At 44.7% G+C, this 18,056-nt stretch overlaps 1 long non-coding RNA gene across 1 annotated transcript; it reads right to left on the minus strand.

Annotated features, from left to right (window-relative positions):
* Nucleotides 1-1,734: 1,734 nt before the first annotated feature.
* Nucleotides 1,735-17,350, minus strand: Gm41290. The gene is made up of 3 exons (XR_875114.2): nt 16,747-17,350; nt 6,111-6,612; nt 1,735-2,317 (listed from the first exon to the last, which is right to left on the minus strand). It is a non-coding gene; the product is annotated as a predicted gene, 41290 (long non-coding RNA).
* Nucleotides 17,351-18,056: the final 706 nt, after the last annotated feature.

The raw sequence follows: 18,056 nt of genomic DNA on the forward strand, positions 1-18,056 counted from the left end.
GCAGCTGGACGTAAAAGCAGAAGGATCAGGAGTTTAAGCTCGTTTTTAGCCATATTATAGATTCGGGCCAGCCTAGGCTACAAGAAACTCTGATTCAAAACAAAATTTTTAAAGCGTGCGTGTGTGCATGCACGTGTGTGTGTGTGTGTGTGTGTGTGTGTGTGTGTGTGTGTGTGTGTGTGACATCTGCTACTGTCCACAGCTTATGCAATGCTACAGAATCATACTCAAGCTTTGTATGTGCTGAGGAATCACTCTGCCAACTGAGCTAGATATCAATTCCCTGTATATTTTTATATTTTCCAAAAGAACAAAGAAGCAGTAATAGCCCAAACTTCTTATCTCAGCATTTGGGCATAGAAGCCAAAAGGTCATCACAAGTTCAGGCCAACCTGGTATTAATAGAAAGTTCTAGGCTGACCAGAGCTACACAGCAAAACCCTATCTCAAAAACAACAGCAAAAAAAGAAAAAAAAAGAAAAAAAATAAGAAAAATAGAGAAAAAGGAAAGGAAAGGGGGGTGAAGATGGACAATAAATTATAATTTCTACTCAACTCATTACACGCCTTATTTTAAATGTTATAGGATAAATGCCTAGATCATAGCAGGAACATACACTAATTATAGGTTCAAGTTTTTAAACGTTTGGGAGAACTTCTTAAACTGGGCCTATCTATATTTAAAATAATAATAATGATCACAAAACGAAATGCATATATCTTATGAACCAGCAAGTCAAAATCAAGTCTTTAAAGGTTGCTGGGAAATACTCGAAGAGGGCAAGACTCCATCCAAATGCATATGGTATTTGTGATAAAAAGAAAAAAAAAAAAAAAAAACCTCTAAGTCCCACCTGCCCAGGAACTAGGTAACTCTCTGGAATGCTGGGAATTATAGATCTTGGGAAATAACAAAACCTCATGGGAAAGTATGATGGCCAATAGGTTTCTCCTTATAGGCTCCCTGTAACACGTGACTTGAGGCCATTCTCAGACGGGGAATTCTTGCTTTAGATTTGACCCAAAACAGTGGAGTTGTTTTTTTCTAGTGATTCGCAAGGTTAACAATGGGAGGCTGTGTAGGCATAAAATGCAAATGCTTCTGGGAGAGGCCACATCACAGCCAGCACATGGGAACAAGGGTCTGTAAAATAAACAGCAAACACCAGTCCAGAAATGGATGATACCTTAAAAGATGATCTAAGTAAAACTTTCAGGAGAAGTAGAACAAATGAAAGGCATGCCATTGTCCCAAAAACAATAAAAGTGTATTTCTTTATTCCAAGCAGCTACCACCGTTGTCCCGTGCCTTCGAATACAAAGTAACATTTGAGGTTTTTTTGTTTGTTTGTTTTGTTTTGTTTGTTTGTTTGTTTGTTTGTTTGTTTGAGACAGTCTCACTATGAAACCCTGGCTGGCTTGGAACTCTCTATGTAGGCCAGGTTGGCCTGACACTCACAGAGATCCCCCGCCCTCAGATTCCCGGATGCGAGGATTAAAGACCTGCACCATCACCGCCCCAGACTGTCTTGTGGTGGTGGTGGCTGTGTCTGTTTTACACTGCCCATCATTTCTAGAAACAAGTGATTGCAGCTCCAGCTGCCGGCGTGAGGGTTAAAGCCCGTTCAGGCAGTTGAATCTCTGAAGAAGACAGGGTGCAGTGATTAGGAGGGCCAATGCTATCCCTTCACGCCTTTGGCTTATTCAGGTTGCTGGTGTTGCAAACCCATTTCTTTCCCTCAATGAGGGCGCCATCTGGTGGGAGAAACGGGCAAAGTGAGGCGCCACTGGGGAAATGCAAATCCAAAGTTAATCAAATAAACTAGCCACATTCTGAGAACTCAAAGGCCACATGTTGCTAGTGGCTACAATTCCAGAAAGTACAGACATAGTATCATAGAAAGGCATTGCCTGGGAAGCACTTCAGTTCCAAAGACTTTACAGGTGGCTTTTTGAAAGCTCAGATGCCTCAAAATGCGTGAGCTGGAGAGACTATTCAGCAGTTTTGAACTCTTACACACGATCAGAGTTTAGTCCCCAACAGTCATTCACATGACAGTTCCATTATAGCTCCAGTTCCACAAAATCTGATGTCCTCTTCTGGTCAGTGGTGATTTCAATGGGAGCGGCTCCCATGTTTGAACGCTTAGTCCCCAGCTGGTGAAAGGTTCGACTCAGAATGCAAAGAAAACAAGGTGCTTATAACTGTGTCTTTTGTAACATCCCAGAGCTAGGAAGAGACGATGTCAGAACGGCATCTGTCCATTCATCTTAAAGACCTCACTGAACCATGAAGTCCAACTTACAAAGGCTGACCCTGAGGAGAAAGTAGAGAGATGGACATACTTGAGCACAAGGGTCTCAGAGGAGGATATTCTTTCCTATGAGAGGGAAAGATGCACAGCCATGAAAAGACTGGGAAGAACCTCCTGCCTCACATCCTGCCTTTGGTGGTCCTGGGAAGGGGAGAATAAAAGACTACAGAGGGAATGATGGCATTGTTGTGATGGTGGTGGTTGTGGTTTTGGTTTGCTTTTTCTCTTTTGTTGTTGGTTTTGGTTTTGGTTTTGGTTTTGGTTTTGGTTTTGGTTTTGGTTTTGGTTTTGGTTTTGGTTTTGGTACAGGGTTTCTCTGTGTAGCCCTGGCTGTCCTGGAACTCGCTTTGTAGACCAGGCTGGCCTCAAACTCAGAAATCCACCTGCCTCTGCTTCCCAAGTGCTGGGATTAAAGGCATGCGCCACCACGCCCGGCCGGTTTCTCATTTTTATAGGATTGAATTACATTTTTTGTAAGACCAAGAGAGGGAAACAGGATCTTGAAAAATGTAGGAGACATGGAAGAGGTTTTTAGCAGTGTCATAAATGCTGAGTGAGTAGGGAGAAGGGTAGAGGTGGAACCGAGGCCAGGGTCTCAGAATAAAATGGGAAGGTGCAGGGGGTAAGGGAGAAGAAAGGAGACAAGGAGGAGAAAGATAGAAAGCCACAGGAAGGAGATGCCCTATGGAAGTGTCTCCTACAGTTTGCATGAGGAAAGGGAGGCACTTGCTTGCTGTGGTGGTTATCTCTATCAGCTTGATACAACCCAGAATCACGTAGAGGAGAGCCTTAATAAGGGCTTGCCTATATTCAGCCTAGGAGACTGGTCTGTGGGGAACTGTTATTATTATTATTATTATTATTATTATTATTATTATTATTATTGAGACAAGGTCTCACTGTGTTGCTCTAGCTGCCCTGGAACCCACTAGGCAGACCAGACTAACCTAAAACTCACAAATATTAACCTGCCTCTGCCTTCAGAATGTTAGGATTAAAGGCATATACCACCATGCCTGGCTGGGGAGCTATTTTAAGTATGTAAGTTGATATGGCAACGCTCAGCCCATTTCACGTGGCTCCTTTTTCCAGTCGAGGGATCCTGAACTGTATTAAGAGTGAAAAATCAAACTAAGCACGAACAAGCAAGCAAATGAGGATGTATGAATTCATGCCCCTATGCTCTTGAATGTGTATATGATGGGACCAGCTGCCTCAAACTCCTACTCAAGCTCCTGCCCTGCAGGGATGGACTGTGGCCTGGAACTGTAAGCTAAATCCTTTCTCTCCAAGAGTCATTTTTTGTCACGATGTTTCATCACAGCAGCAGATAAAAAGCTAAACACTAGAGTGCAAATGTAAGAGGGCTCTTGGAAAAAAAAAAGCATTAGACAAAACAAGTATTTTAATGCAAAATTTTAAAAATCAAAGTCGAAAATAACAACCCAAATTTCAAAATATTAAGTACAGACAGTTATAAACAGTACAGTGAGACCATTATTTTCCATTGTTCCACTGTTCTCAGACCCATTCTATTGAGTTCCTTACATACGAGTTTATAAGGAATAACAGTAGTATACAGACCAGTAAAGAACAGACTTGGTATACAGTTACAGTTGAGGACTGTTTACATGGTAATAAATTGTGGCATTCATGCTTTCTTAGTTACTATTTATATTTCTATTTTCTATTGATAAAATCAAGACAACTTATAGAAAAAAGTTTGTTTGGGCGTGCGTACAGTTTCAGAGAGTTAGAGTTAAGACATCATAGAGATGAGCAAAGGAGCAGACAGGCATGGTGATGGAGCAGTAGCTGAGAGCTCAAATCTTGATACATAAGCACAAAGCAGAGGGAGGGGAACTGAGAATGGTGTGGTTTTTGAAACCTCAGAACCCAGTAACACACCTTTTACAACAAGGCCACACCTCCTAATCCTTCCAAAACAGTTCTACCAACTGGAGACCAAGTATTAAAATATCTGAGCCTGTGGGAGCCATTTCATTCAAACTACCACATATATATAGGGACCAACACCTCTGGTTTTGACCAGGATCCTATATGGTCCAGCAGAGCACCAGGTAATTGACATTGACTTCCCTTAGTCCCATGCCCTTCCATTAGTCTAGGTCACTCATTCTGTACCAGGCACAATTGAGATCACTGAGGAGCTAGCCTGGTCTCAGAGAAGAAGAAGACTTCCCAAGGGAATTAGTTACTGTTGCCGTGCTAGAACACCATAGTCATGGCAACTTATAGAAGGGCTTATTTCACTTATGGTCCCAAAGGGCTAAGAGTCCATCACAGAGGGAAATGTGACAACAAGCAGACATGGTGCCTGGAGCAGCAAGCAAAGCGCTCACGTTTCAAATGACAGGTAGGAAGCAGAGAGAGCTAACTGGAAATGGAGTCTGGATTTTGAAACCACAAAACCACCCTCCTCCAGTGACATACTTCTAGCAAGGCCACACTCCCTAAGCCTCCCCTAAGCAGCATCAGTAACTGGGCCAAGTATTCAAATGTCTGAAATTTACTGGTCATATCTCATTCAAACCACCATACCAGGCCTGTAAGAATCCTATCTTTTGAATGGGATTGAGCCACCAGTTGCAGAACCATGGAACCATCATGGTCATTGTCTGAGACTCCACATGTCTGTGGATATATGACCAGTCAAGAGAGGGGTAAGCATTGAGAAGTACAGGAAATGTTGAAGTCCACGAAATGGTCTGAGACTTAGTGGTCTAGGACAGAAGCCCACTCTAAACACTGGATCTCCAGAATCAGGGAGTAGTCCACAGGAAATTGATCTGATGCTTACTTAGTTCTTGTCCATAATCGCAGCTGGGGATCCTGTTGAGGTTTTGTCTTTTGCTGTTATTGTCATGTTAAATGCTGGGCCCCCAAGATATGGAGTCTGCACCTAGCTTCTAGGAACCTGTCCCCAGCTAATTCTGATTGGTAAATAAAAGTGTCAACAGCCAGTGGCTGAGGAGATGAGAGACAGGGTTTAGATTTCCTAGGCTAGAGACTACAAGGAGGAAGAGAAAGGCAGAGCCACCGTGCCTTAGGAGAGTGTGCAGGAGAAGAGAGAGGAGCGGACATAGTACACAGACATAACAAATTAAACATAAATACTACAAAACATTAAACTTCAACAAGTAGTACATATTCATGTAGTTTTTATTCCAATGTCCCCATCACAACCCACAGTTACTAGACTCGCAGTATAAAACAGTTTTCATCCCCAAAGTTCCTCCTGTGCCCACATATCAGCATCCCACTGATTGTCAGAAACAAAACACTGACTGTGCAACTGATAAAGTTTTAATCAAAGGGATGTGGTTTAGAAATATATTTCCAGGGCTGGTGAGATGGCTCAGCAGGTAAGAGCACCCGACTGCTCTTCCGAAGGTCCTGAGTTCAAATCCCAGCAACCACATGGTGGCTCACAACCGTCCGTAACCGTGATCTGACTCCCTCTTCTGGTGTGTCTGAAGACAGCTACAGTGTACTTACATATAATAAATAAATAAATCTTAAAAATATATATATATTTCCATCTAGCAACCAAATAAAATTTATATTCAGAGGTTTCTAGTGGGCAGAGATACAAATTTCATTACCTACAGGAAAAAAGCAAAGTTTAAGTGTCCACTATTGGGTTGGTTTGAACTGACTATGCTCAGGACACCAAGAGCAAGAAGGACTGATTCCCCATCCTCACCATAACCCCCCCCCCACCACCATAAAAGCCCCTTACCATTAACTCCACCACCATAAACCCCTCCTCACCAAAACTCCTGATGTGTTAAAATTGGGGCTCTCGTCTGAACACAGCACACTAGCCCAAACAGTTCCATGTGTAAGAGGTTTATTTGGGGGGAAGAGGGGTAAGATAGCAGCAGAAAGAAAAGGGAGGAAAGACAGAGAAGGAGGGGCATTCCCCTTATTCATATGGAAAATGACTTAATGCAGATAAAGGTGGGAGGTGAGCCAAGCAGATTCTGAGAATGTGGTAGCTGTTGTCTTGACGAATCTATAGGTCACATTGTCACCTATGTGATGTCATAGGTTTGGGAGGTCCTGATGCCAACATACCTCCCTTCTTGTTATTATAAAGAGAAGGAAAGAAAAGGGACTAAGGGTGTCTTGTCTCTTAAGCTGCTTCCTGCTGTCTCGGGGCTTCATTCATTTTGGGGTGTAGCTGGCTTTCACCATTGGGATCTACTTGGTAAACCTTCGCATCAGGTTCCTCTGTAGACAGTGGCTCCTCTGTGGGCAGCAGCTGGTAATCCTGTGACAGGAAATGATTAATAGATTGGTTAGAAATTTGTTGTATTTGTTGTTGAAGGAATGTAGTAACAAGATTAATGAGTCAGAGGGTGACCCGTCCAGCAGGTCCAGTTATTCGAGGGTCTCGAGCAGACCTTCTCCTAAGAACCAAATGGGGGAAGGGAGAGACAGAAACCAAGTGCAAGAAACAACACGTAAACAGTTTGAATAGCATCAAAGTCTCACTGTATTCAGCAAGGCTCAGGGCTTAAATGCACAAGCAAAAGGGGAAGTACTTCTCAACAGGAGGAATGGGGCAGCGGAAATGCACAGGCAAAGGAGAAAGTACTTCTCAGCAGGAGGGATGGGGCAGCGGAAATTTTTCTTTTGGCAACTACAAGGGAAGCAGGAACTTGGTGGTATCAGGGTACATCTTGTGGTCAGGACAACTGGCGCTGACTTAAGGCTGGAACATTCTGTGATTGTTCTCGGAACGGTGCATTGGTGGCCCGCTTTTGACCCCCTTTTCTTCTCGGGGGGCGGGGGGAGGCCCAATTCGGAGATCAAGACAATAGAGTTGTCTTAATGGCTCCCAACAAGGGGCAAATAATAATGCCAGGAAGATGACTAGGAAAGGTGTTACGAAACGGTCTTTCCACTTCCATCTAGGATTTTCAAAAATCCCAGAACTGGAGGTCTCACGATCCCTGAAGTTCTTTATGTATGACTGTAGCTCCTGGATTTTATTTCTCACTATCCGGGATTGGTTGACGTAGAAACAGCATTCTTCCTGGAGGAACAGGCAAAGACCACCTTCTTTAGCTGTCAGGACATCTAGCCGCCATCAGTTCTGAAGCACCATGGCTGCCAAATAATCGATCTGTTTCTGGGTAGTAAGCACAGTTTCAGAAATTTCCTGAAGATCGTTTTTAAACCAGGAAGTGAATGTATTATATTGGGTCACAAAAGTTATCTCTGCAATTCCAGTACCTAATAAGAGAGAGAAGGAGGGGCATTCCCCTTATTCATATGGAAAATGACTTAATGCAAGTAAAGGTAGGAGGTGAGCAAAGTGGATTCTGGGAATATGGTAGCTGTTGTCTGGGGAACACATAAGGGGAATGCCCCTTCTTTTCTCTCTTACTAGCACCTATGTCTATTCCCATAGTGACCAAGAGTGGCACGACCTGAACTGCCGTCTTATGTTGGGCAGCTATCATATCTACAACTGGGATTGGCAGGGGCTCATCTTCCTGGATTACTCCCAGTTCAGAGAAAAGGAATACCAACGTGCAAACTCCTGACCAGCTGGAGGGGAGGCGATGATATGCCTGAGTGCCACAGAGAATTGAAGTGTTCTGGACTGCAGGGCATTGTGGCAGAGATGATATCGAGGGTTATGGTTCTATTGCAGTCTAGGGATCTCAGCGTTCCTATAGAATGAGTCCCGGAGGTCTTAAAACAGTTTGCCACACCAAAGAGAGAGATAGAGGTAAGGTATGGAGTCATGGCAATATTGGAGTCAGGGCAGCTGACAGAGGATGAGGTAAGGCTACTTGGCAGTATCACAGGAGATGCTGTAAGTGATCATTGTTAGTTCTAGGGGGTACGCACAGCCAGCAATCTTTAAAGCGTCCAGGCCTGGTGACATTAAGGAGCTGGTAGGCCAAGGTCAAGGTTTGAAGCAAAAGAAGAAATGACAAGTTAGTGCTATATATAAGGGGTGATGTCAAAGAGGTAAGGACCTCAGAGGAGTTTTTGATCCTCTCCCCTACTTTTCTGATATCTAGGGGTTGAGCAATTGAGACATATTTTCTCTGGGTATGGATGGTACTTACGGGGGACCTGGGCTGATTTTTACAGTAGAGTTTACAAACAACTCCTGTCTCCCACCTGGAATCCCATGGGTCTTGTATGTAGAAAAGGAGGGTCTTGCAATGTTGATAGATGAAATGATTGGTCCGTAATCCTAGCATATGTATCTGGCAAGACCAATATAGGCAGCCCCCATATTTGTCTGGCCATTTTCTACAATAATCTCTTGTCTGTTCAAAGAGAAAGCAAGTATAGAGATCATAATATTTAGGTGGGATAACAGACAGATACAGGAATGATAGCAATTTGGATCAGTTCCTGGCATCCTGCCTCAGACTGCCCTCAGTCGGCCCCTCAATCCTCAGGAGAATCAGGGTCCCAGTACATGTGGGGAGGGAGGCAGCAAAAAGTGACAAACAGATGTGAACACAAGGAGATGTTGTATCTGAATGTAATTTGTAAAAGTGAGCATCAGAGTTATATATGACAGAAAACAAAGAAGTTAAGTGATACATTAAGGTCATCCAAGGTATACTGAAGTTATCTGACACAAAACAAAAAATGCATACAAAAAAACCAATCACAATTCCAGGCAATGTTTACATTTGAGATAAGATCAGCCCTATGTAAAGTCAGCTATTCACAGGAGCTAGGTGAAAGGTCTGATGCAATGCTAGTCTATTGTTAACCCACCACCATGTGTCCCTTAGTAAATACCTAATTATGCTATTCCTCTGGGCCTAGTGAAAAACACCGACCAGGAGAATTCTGTTCTACCAACCCTTTCAAGAATAATACAATGCAGCCTGGCGTGGTGGTGCACGCCTTTAATCCCAGCACTTGGTAGGCAGAGGCAGTGGATTTCTGAGTTTGAGGCCAGCCTGGCCTACAGAGTGAGTTCCAGGACAGCCAGGGCTACACAGAGAAACCCTGTCTCGGGAAAAAAATAAATAATAATAATACAATGCTTCAGTTCCTCCTAAAACCACAATCCATCTTCTTTCTACTAGTATGTAATGTAGGCTGCCATTCATGTCTGTAATGAGAATTCTAAGTTTACTATTTTGAACTAGCCCTGAGAATACTAGCTCCTAACCAACAGACTGAGATGCCTCATTACTGTCAACACTGGGGCATTTTTTTTTTCTGGATGAATAACATTCTTATGAAATTCCAAGGCCAGGGTCAGCTCAAGGACTGCCTAGGACATTGATGAAGGACAGCAGTAGAGTTCAACCTGATTTAGGTATTAGTAAAATCATTTCTTGGAAGCATCTATAATAAAACAATACTGAAAGAAAGCACACAGATCCATACACTGACTAACGCAGCGACAGGTGCATTCATGCCACGGTTCCAGGAGTCTGAGTTACTCTGAAACTCTTTGCCTCAGGACTGCTTCCAAGCCTTTAGGCCTGTCGTGCAGACTTCACTGGAGTTGGTGTGGCAGCATCCGGCTATGGAGCAGTTTGCTGACCCTAATTGGAAAGACTGTTCGTTATCTGTGGGGATTTCTTGGACTTCCAATCTCCAGATGTAAGGGCTGGCTTGGATGGAAATTAGGAGCAGGGGGAGGACAAGAAACCCATGTCTAATACACTGAGGTTGAGCTTGGCTGCCGGAGTGGAATCTCATTTTCTGGGATTGGGGACAAGGTGATGGTCTCAACATCGTCCAGAACTTAACAGAGCACAGTCCTGTTGGCATCAATGTATATGAGGAAGAGTCATTTTTAGGTGGAGGAATGAAAGGTTTGAGGTGAGACAGGTGGGCCCAATGAGAGACTCTCTTGAGTTTAGCAGCTGTAGGCATCACGAGGATTACCTTAAAAGGGCCATGTCATTTGGGAGAGAGGGGTTAGGGCCGATGGTATGGAGGAGATAGAAGGACTTGGTCTCCAATGTTGACAGGCAGTGGACAGGAGACAGTGTATGACTGCAGTAGATGGTGGTCAGCAAAGTTCCAAAGGAGAGAACGGAGGTGGCAAAGTAATGGGGTGAGTAGATGGTCTGGGAGGGGAGAGCATTTAGGTGAAAGACCAGGAGTTAGGACTGGATGTCCATACATGAGTTCAAAGGGTGAGATGAGAGGTTCCCTGGGGAGAGCTCTTAGCCTGAAAAGAGCCAGAGGTAGGAGTTTTACCCAATCAAGGTGAAGTTCTTTTGACAGCCTAACAAGAGTGTTTTTTAATTTCTTTTTAAATCTTTAATGCAATTTTCCTAAGATGCTGTATTTTGTTTGAATTATGTGCTTTTTTTATTAGATATTTTCTTCATTTACATTTCAAATGCTATCCCCTTTCCTAGTTTCCTCTCTGAAAGTCCCCTATTACCTCCCCCCACCCTGCTCCCCAACTCACCCACTCCCACTTCCTAGCCCTGTGATTCCCCTGTACTGGGGCATATGATCTTCACAAGACCGAGGGCCTCTCCTCCCATTGATGGCCACTTAGGCCATCCTCTGCTACATATGCAACTAGAGACACAGTTCTGTGAGGTACTGGTTAGTTCATATTGTTGATCCTCCCATACGGTTGCTGACCCCTTTAGCTCCTTGGTTACTTTCTCTAGCTCCTTCTTTAGGGGTCCTTTGTTCCATCCAATAGATGACCGTGAGCATCCACTTCTGCAGTTGCCAGACATTGGCATAACCTCGCAAGAGATAGCTATATGAGGGTTCTATCAGCAAAATCTTGCTGGCATATGCAATAGTGTCTGGGTTTGGTGGTTGTATATGGGCTGGATCCCTGGGTGGGGCAGTCTCTGGATGGTCCTTCCTTCTGTCTCAGCTCCGAGCTTTGTCTCTATAAATCCTTCCATGGGTATTTTGTTCCCTATTCTAAGAAGGAACAAAGTATCCACACTTTGGTCTTCCTTTTTCTTGAGTTTCATGTGTTTTGCAAATTGTATCTTGAGTATTCTTAGTTTCTGGGCTAATATCCACTTATCAGTGAGTGCATGTCATGTGTGTTCTTTTGTGATTGGGTTACCTCACTCAGGATGATATCCTCCAGATCCATCCATTTGCCTAAGGATTTCATAAATTAATTGTTTTTAATAGCTAAGCAGTACTCCATTGTGTAAATGTACCACATTTTCTGTATCCATTCCTCTGTTAAGGGACATCTGGGTTCTTTCCAGCTTCTGGCTATTATAGTGGAGCATGTGTCCTTATTACCAGTTGGAACATCTTCTGGGTATATGCCCAAGTAATGTATTGCTGGATCTTCCAGTAGTCTGCTTTCATTGTGTCCCATAACAAGAGTGATTTTTAAAGAGTGGTTAGTTCTTTCTACCTTACCTGAAGATTGAGGGTGGTAGGGAATAGGAAAATGTCAGGGGATGTCTAGGGCCTTAAATAGGATTTGAGAAACTTGGGAAGTAAATTCAGGACCATTTTCTGATTGGAGAGAGGCTGGGACACCAAACCAGGGGATGATCTTTCAGAGGAGGAGATCAGAGACTGTCTGAGCCCTTTTGTTAGTTGTGGGAAATGCCTCTATCCACCCGGAGAAGGTTTTCACCAAGACCAGGAAGTACTTGGCAAGTATGACAGTGGGCATGTGGGTAAAGTCAAGTTCCCAGTCAGTTCCAAAAAGGGAACCTCTAGCCTGATGGGTAGGAAAAGGAATGCTATGCTACCTTGAGTTGGAGTCAGACATCTGACAGATTTTGCAAGAAGCAGTGATAAATTTTTAAAAGGGTAAGTCCTCAGGAGTAGGCTGTAGGTAGGTCTTAACAAAAGAAGACAATGCTTGGCTGTTAGGATGAAAGAGTTGGTGAATATAGGACAGGGTTTGGCAGGTGTCAGGGGATGAAGGTGGAGATGTAGGTTGTAGTGTAAGAATGTCTTGGGGAGGATGAGACAAGTCTAGGTCCCTAAGGACCACAGCTCTAGCTGCCTCATCAGCTCTATTGTTTCCCATGGAGACAATAGAGTCATCTGTCTGGTGAGATTTGCAGTGAACAATCCCAGTAGCTGTGGAGAGATGGAAGGCCTTTAGCATGGCCATAATGTGGTTTGCATTAGTTACTGATCCTCCTTTTGTGGTAAGTAACCCGAGTTCTTTCCAGATAGCAGTGTGGGACAGGGGGATATGAAAAGCATATTTGGAATCTGTGTAGATATTGAGGGATTCCCTGGGCCAGTTGAAAGGCACAGGTAAGGGCTATTAGTGCTGCCTATTGATTGGTGGTATGAGCAGAAAGGGCCTGTGCCTCCACCCCCTCTGTGTCTGATACTATGGCATAGCCAGCACTTCTGGCCCCTTCATGTAAAAGGGAGCTGTCCTCTGTATACCAGGTATAGATGGCCTGAGGCAATGTTCCCTCCTGTATATGTGAAGGATGATTAATAGTTCCTCTAAAGTTTCAGTGCGGGAGTGAGATAGGGAATGGTCAGTATTTGGTCGAGGAAGAAGATTGGAAATATTGAGAGGTGGGCATGACTGGAAGGTGAGTGTGGGGTCTTCTATTAGAGCTACCTGAAGAGAAAGAACCCTGGAGCGAGATAGAGGCTGTAAGCCTTTATAAGTTAGGAGTTGTGACAAGTTATGGGAAGAGAAGACAGTTAAAGGTGACCCAAAGTTTAGGTTTTTTGACTCTCAAATAAGGAGTTCAGTGGCTGCTAAGGTAGGTCCCCATCCCTGGATAGTTAGATCTAGGTTTGTTTGTTTTTTGACAAGTATGCTATGGGTGCAAAAGGAGTTGATGACCTAAGACACCAAGGGCAAATCCCTTTTTTTCAGTTATGTAGAGGGAAAAAGGACAAATCAGGTCAGGGGGATGTAAAGCTGGGGCCTTAAGGAGAGCCTGTTAGAGCCTTTGAAAGGGCTTGGTAATAGGTTTGAGAAGAGGTTCATGGGTGGGGCCTAACACTGCTTCATATAAGGGTTGAAAAAGGAGGGAAAAGAAAGGAACCCACAAACCTAGGAAATGATAAAATCTCTTCCTTTGTAGAAGGAACAGTTAGAGACTGAATCAGATCCTTTCTATCTAAGGTTGGGGTAAGTGTTAGTCCCAAATAGATGACCTGAGGGGTGAGCAGTGGACTTTAGAAGATAAGACCCTGGGTATGGCAGTCTCTAGATGGTCCATCCTTTCGTCTCAGCTCCATTCTTTGTCTCTGTAACTCCTTCCATGGGTGTTTTGTTCCCAATTCTAATAAGGAGCAAAGTGTCCACACTTTCATCTTCATTCTTCTTGAGTTTCATGTGTTTTGCAAATTATATCTTGTATCTTGGGTATTCTAAGTTTCTGGGCTAATATCCACTTATCAGTGAGTACATATCATGTGAGTTCTTTTGTGATTGGGTTACCTCACTCAGGATGATGCCCTCCATGTCTATCCATTTGCCTAGGAATTTCATAAATTCACTCTTTTTAATAGATGAGTAGTACTCCATTGTGTAAATGCACCACATTTTCTGTATCCATTCCTCTGTTGAGGGGCATCTGGGTTCTTTCCAGCTTCTGGTTATTACAAATAAGGCTGCTATGAACAGAGTTGAGCATGTATCCTTCTTACCGGTTGGAACATCTTCTGGATATATGCCCAGGAGAGGTATTGTGGGATCCTCCGGTACCCGGGGATCCATCCCATAATCAACCCCCAAACGCTGACACCATTGCACACACTAGCAAGATGTTCCTGAAAGGACCCTGATATAGCTGTCTCTTGCGAGACTATGCCGGGGCCAAGCAAACACATAAGTGAAGGCTCACAGTCAGCTATTGGATGGATCACAGGGCCCCCAATGGAGGAGCTAGAGAAAGTACCCAAGGAGCTGAAGGGGTCTGCAGCCCTATAGGTGGAACAACAATATGAACTAACCAGTACCTCCTAGAGCTCGTGTCTCTAGCTGCATATGTATCAGAAGATGACCTAGTCGGCCATCAGTGGAAAGAGAGGCCCATTGATCTTGCAAACTTTATATGCCTCAGTACAGGGGAACTCCAGGGCCAAGAAGTGCGAGTGGGGAGGGAGGGGAGTGGGGGGGAACTTATGGGGTAGCATTGGAAATGTAAATGAAGAAAATACCTAATTAATAAAAAAAAATTCAAAGAAGAAGAAGAAGAAGAAGAAGAAGAAGAAGAAGAAGAAGAAGAAGAAGAAGAAGAAGAAGAAGAAGAAGAAGAAGAAGAAGAAGAAGAGACCCTGTAGCCTCGACTGGAAAGGAAAATTAGAAGAGCAGAGTTGTCAGCTTGGCTAATTTCTAGAGAGGGCCTACAGAGGAGGACATCATCTACATAAAGTATAATCTTAGATTTAGGGAAAGACAGCGATAGTAAGTCAGAAGCCAGAGCCTGATCAAATAGTGTGGGCTGTCCTGAAATCCCTGAGGTAGAACAGCGTGGGGCATTGGGCTATGCACAGACAGGCTGGTCTCCAGTCCAGCTGAGGTCTGAACCCCGGAATGGTGATAATTCACCTACATGACATGGTAGACGTTCCCTCATGATCCTGGGACTCTGGCTCCTGTCTAATTTACCGCCCCCCACGACCCCCACAAGAGAAGCATGGCTAGAAGTCATGTTCTCTTGTGGGGGCATAGGCAACGTCCCAAGCTTCTGACCTTCAGGCTAAACTCCTCCCCAGTTACCTAGCAACAGAAAAGATAGCAGCTCACTTTAAAAGGGGTAGTTAGGTCCCTCCTTGCTCTCACTTCTCTCACTCCTCTCATTCCTTTGTTCTCCTGCTCTTACTCTCCTCTCCTCTCACTCTCTACCTCTTACTCTCTCTTTCTCTCTAGCCTTTCCTCTCTCTCTCTCTCCTTTTCTCCCTTCTCTCCTCTTGGCCATGGTCGACCTCGCTCTCTCGTTTACCTTCTCTCTTCCACCCTCTCTTTCTACAATAAACCTCTAAAACCATAGACAGTCTCTGCTCATCAAGGCTGCACTAACTCTCGCATGTGTGGGAACCTCTCTTTCCTCTTCCCTTTCTCCCATAATCCCGGGGCTACAGGGTGTGGCCCCAGGGCCCCCAGGTTGGGCTGCCCCTTGTCCATCCCACCCCCAACCCCAACCCCAACCCCACTCCCATCCCCATCGAGTGGGTCAGAGGCTTGGATGCCCACCCGGGACTGAGTGAAAAGCCTCCCATGTCCTCCTGTCCAAAGCATAGGTGGAACTCTGGCAGGATGTGGGTCCTCCCTCCCCCTTCTTCCCCTGGTCCCCCTTTTTGGTTCCCACAAAACAGTCCAGGTAAGTTGGGTAGAAAAGTGGGTATCAGGATCTGTCCAGTTAAAGGCAAATATGTTCTGTGACTGGACATCTAGACAGAGAAAAATGCATCCTTGAGATCTAGGACTGAGAAATGGGGAGTCCCCGAAGGGATAGTGGAAAGAAGTGTGTAAGGGTTAGTAGCCACAACAGGATGAAGAGGTACCACTGCAGAATTCATGTGCCTGAGGTCTTGAACTAAGCGATAGGTACCATTAGGTTTCTTTTTATTATTAAAGATTTATTTATTATATCTTAAGTACACTGTACCTGACTTCAGACACACCAGAAGAGGGCATCAGATTTCATTACGGGTGGTTGTGAGCCACCATGTGGTTACTGGGATTTGAACTCAGGACCTTTGGAAGAGCAGTCGGAGCTCTTAACCGCTGAGCCATCTCTCCAGCCCCACCATTAGGTTTCTTAACTGCTAGTATCGAGGTGTTAAAGATGGAAGAGGTAGGGCAAAGGAGTTTTTTTCTCAAGAAGTCAGAAATGATAGGCTTAAGTCCCCTGAGGCTCTGGAGAGAGAGAAGGTATTGAGCTTGGGTTATGTACCTGGTAGAGTCCAGTAACTGGATGACAACAGGAGAGTGGTGTTTAGCAACAGGGGGGTTCTGGACATCCTAGACTCAGGGATCTACCTGAGAAGCTGGTAAAGGAAATAACATGGTAGTGTTAGTAGGTTAGCTGACTAGAAGAAGGAGCAGAGGTTGGCAAGCTTGGGTTTAGGCAAATGAGGGTAGCAAAGGAAATAGAGGCTCCCAGCTAGCTAGAAGATTCCTTCCCATTAAGGGGCTGGAACATGTTGGCCCTACCAAAAAGGAATGGAGGAAATGTACACCCCTAAAAATGCAATTAAGTGGCGGGGTCTGGTAAGGAGAGTAAGGCTATCCTCCTAACCCAACAGGAAAATGTAAAAGAGAATTAGGTCCCCAAAACTCTGTCAGGTCTAAGTGGCCCCAGTGTCCAAGAAGAAGGAGATGGGCCACCCACATACCACGATTATCTACTCGTCCCGGCAGAAACCAGACCCTCAAGATGGACTAGGGCGGCACAGCTTATGTGGTAGAAGTATGTACTGCAGTAGCAGCAGCAGCAGCAGCTCACGTGGTGCAAACCTGTGATTCCTGTAGCAACCATCTGAGAGCTGGGAATGTCGCTTGTTGCACTGCTCCCAGCCTGCGAGCACAGCAGCCCTGTCAGAAGTTCTGCCAGGCAGCGAGAGTTCTGGCCAGCTCCGCTGGTGGCAGTTGTAGCTGAGTGGCGGTGGCAAGCCCACACTCACAGCCGCCATGGTTGGAGACTGGGGTCCTCTCTGTGGCAGCCCACGAGGCTGTGAACCCATCGCTGGCTGCGGTTGTAGCCTCTGCACTCACGGCAGCTGCGGTTGTGGACTGCGGTCGATGGTAGGAACCCAACTCGGTGACGGTCCACATGGGTATGATCTCACCACTTGTGCTGGACCCCACAGTTTCCTGGGCTTCCGCAACAAAATGATGTGTTAAAATCGCGGCTGAGTCTGAACACAGCACACTGGCCCAAACAATAAGAGATTTTGCCCAAACAAGGGCAAAGGTGGGAGGTGAACCAAGTGGATTCTGGAAATATGGTTGCTGTTGTCTTGGTAACAGGTCTGTAGGTTGCGCTGCCACCTATGTGATGTCATAGGTTTGAGAGATTCTGATGCCAACAACACCTCTCTCACCATAACCTCCCCCCCACACACACACACACCATAAAACTCCTCCTCACCATAAAAGGCCTCCTCATCATAAACCCCCATGCTGGTTTCACCAATTTTTTAGTGAGAGTAGAACAAAGCCTGGGTAAAGATCCTTTCCCAATCTGTTGGTGGTCTTTTTGTCTTTTGCCCTACAGAAGCTTTGCAATTTTATGAGGTCCCATTTGTTGATTCTTCATCTTACAGTGCAAGCCATTGCTGTTCTGTTCAGGAATTTCTCCCCTGTGCCTATATCTTCAAGACTTTTCCCCACTTTCTCCTCTATAAGTTTCAGTGTCTCTGGTTTTATGTGGAGTTCCTTGATCTACTTAGACTTGAGCTTTGTACAAGGAGGTAAAAATGGATCAATTCCCATTCTTCTACATGATAACTGCCAGTTATGCCAGCACCATTTGTTGAAAATGCTGTCTTTTTTCCACTGGATGGTTTTAGCTCCCTTGTCAAAGACCAAGTGACCATAGGTGTGTGGGTTCATTTCTGGGTCTTCAATTCTATTCCATTGATCTACCTGTATCCAATATATACAAAGAACTCAAGAAGCTGGACTCTAGAAAATCAAATAACCCTATTAAAAAATGGGGTATAGAGCTAAACAAAGAATTCTCAACTGAGGAGTGCTGAATGGCTAAGCACCTGAAAAATTGTTCAACATCCTTAATCATCAGGGAAATGCAAATCAAAACAACC

This window comes from Mus musculus, chromosome 15 (genome assembly GCF_000001635.26).
Source record: "Mus musculus strain C57BL/6J chromosome 15, GRCm38.p6 C57BL/6J".
NCBI lineage: Eukaryota > Metazoa > Chordata > Mammalia > Rodentia > Muridae > Mus > Mus musculus.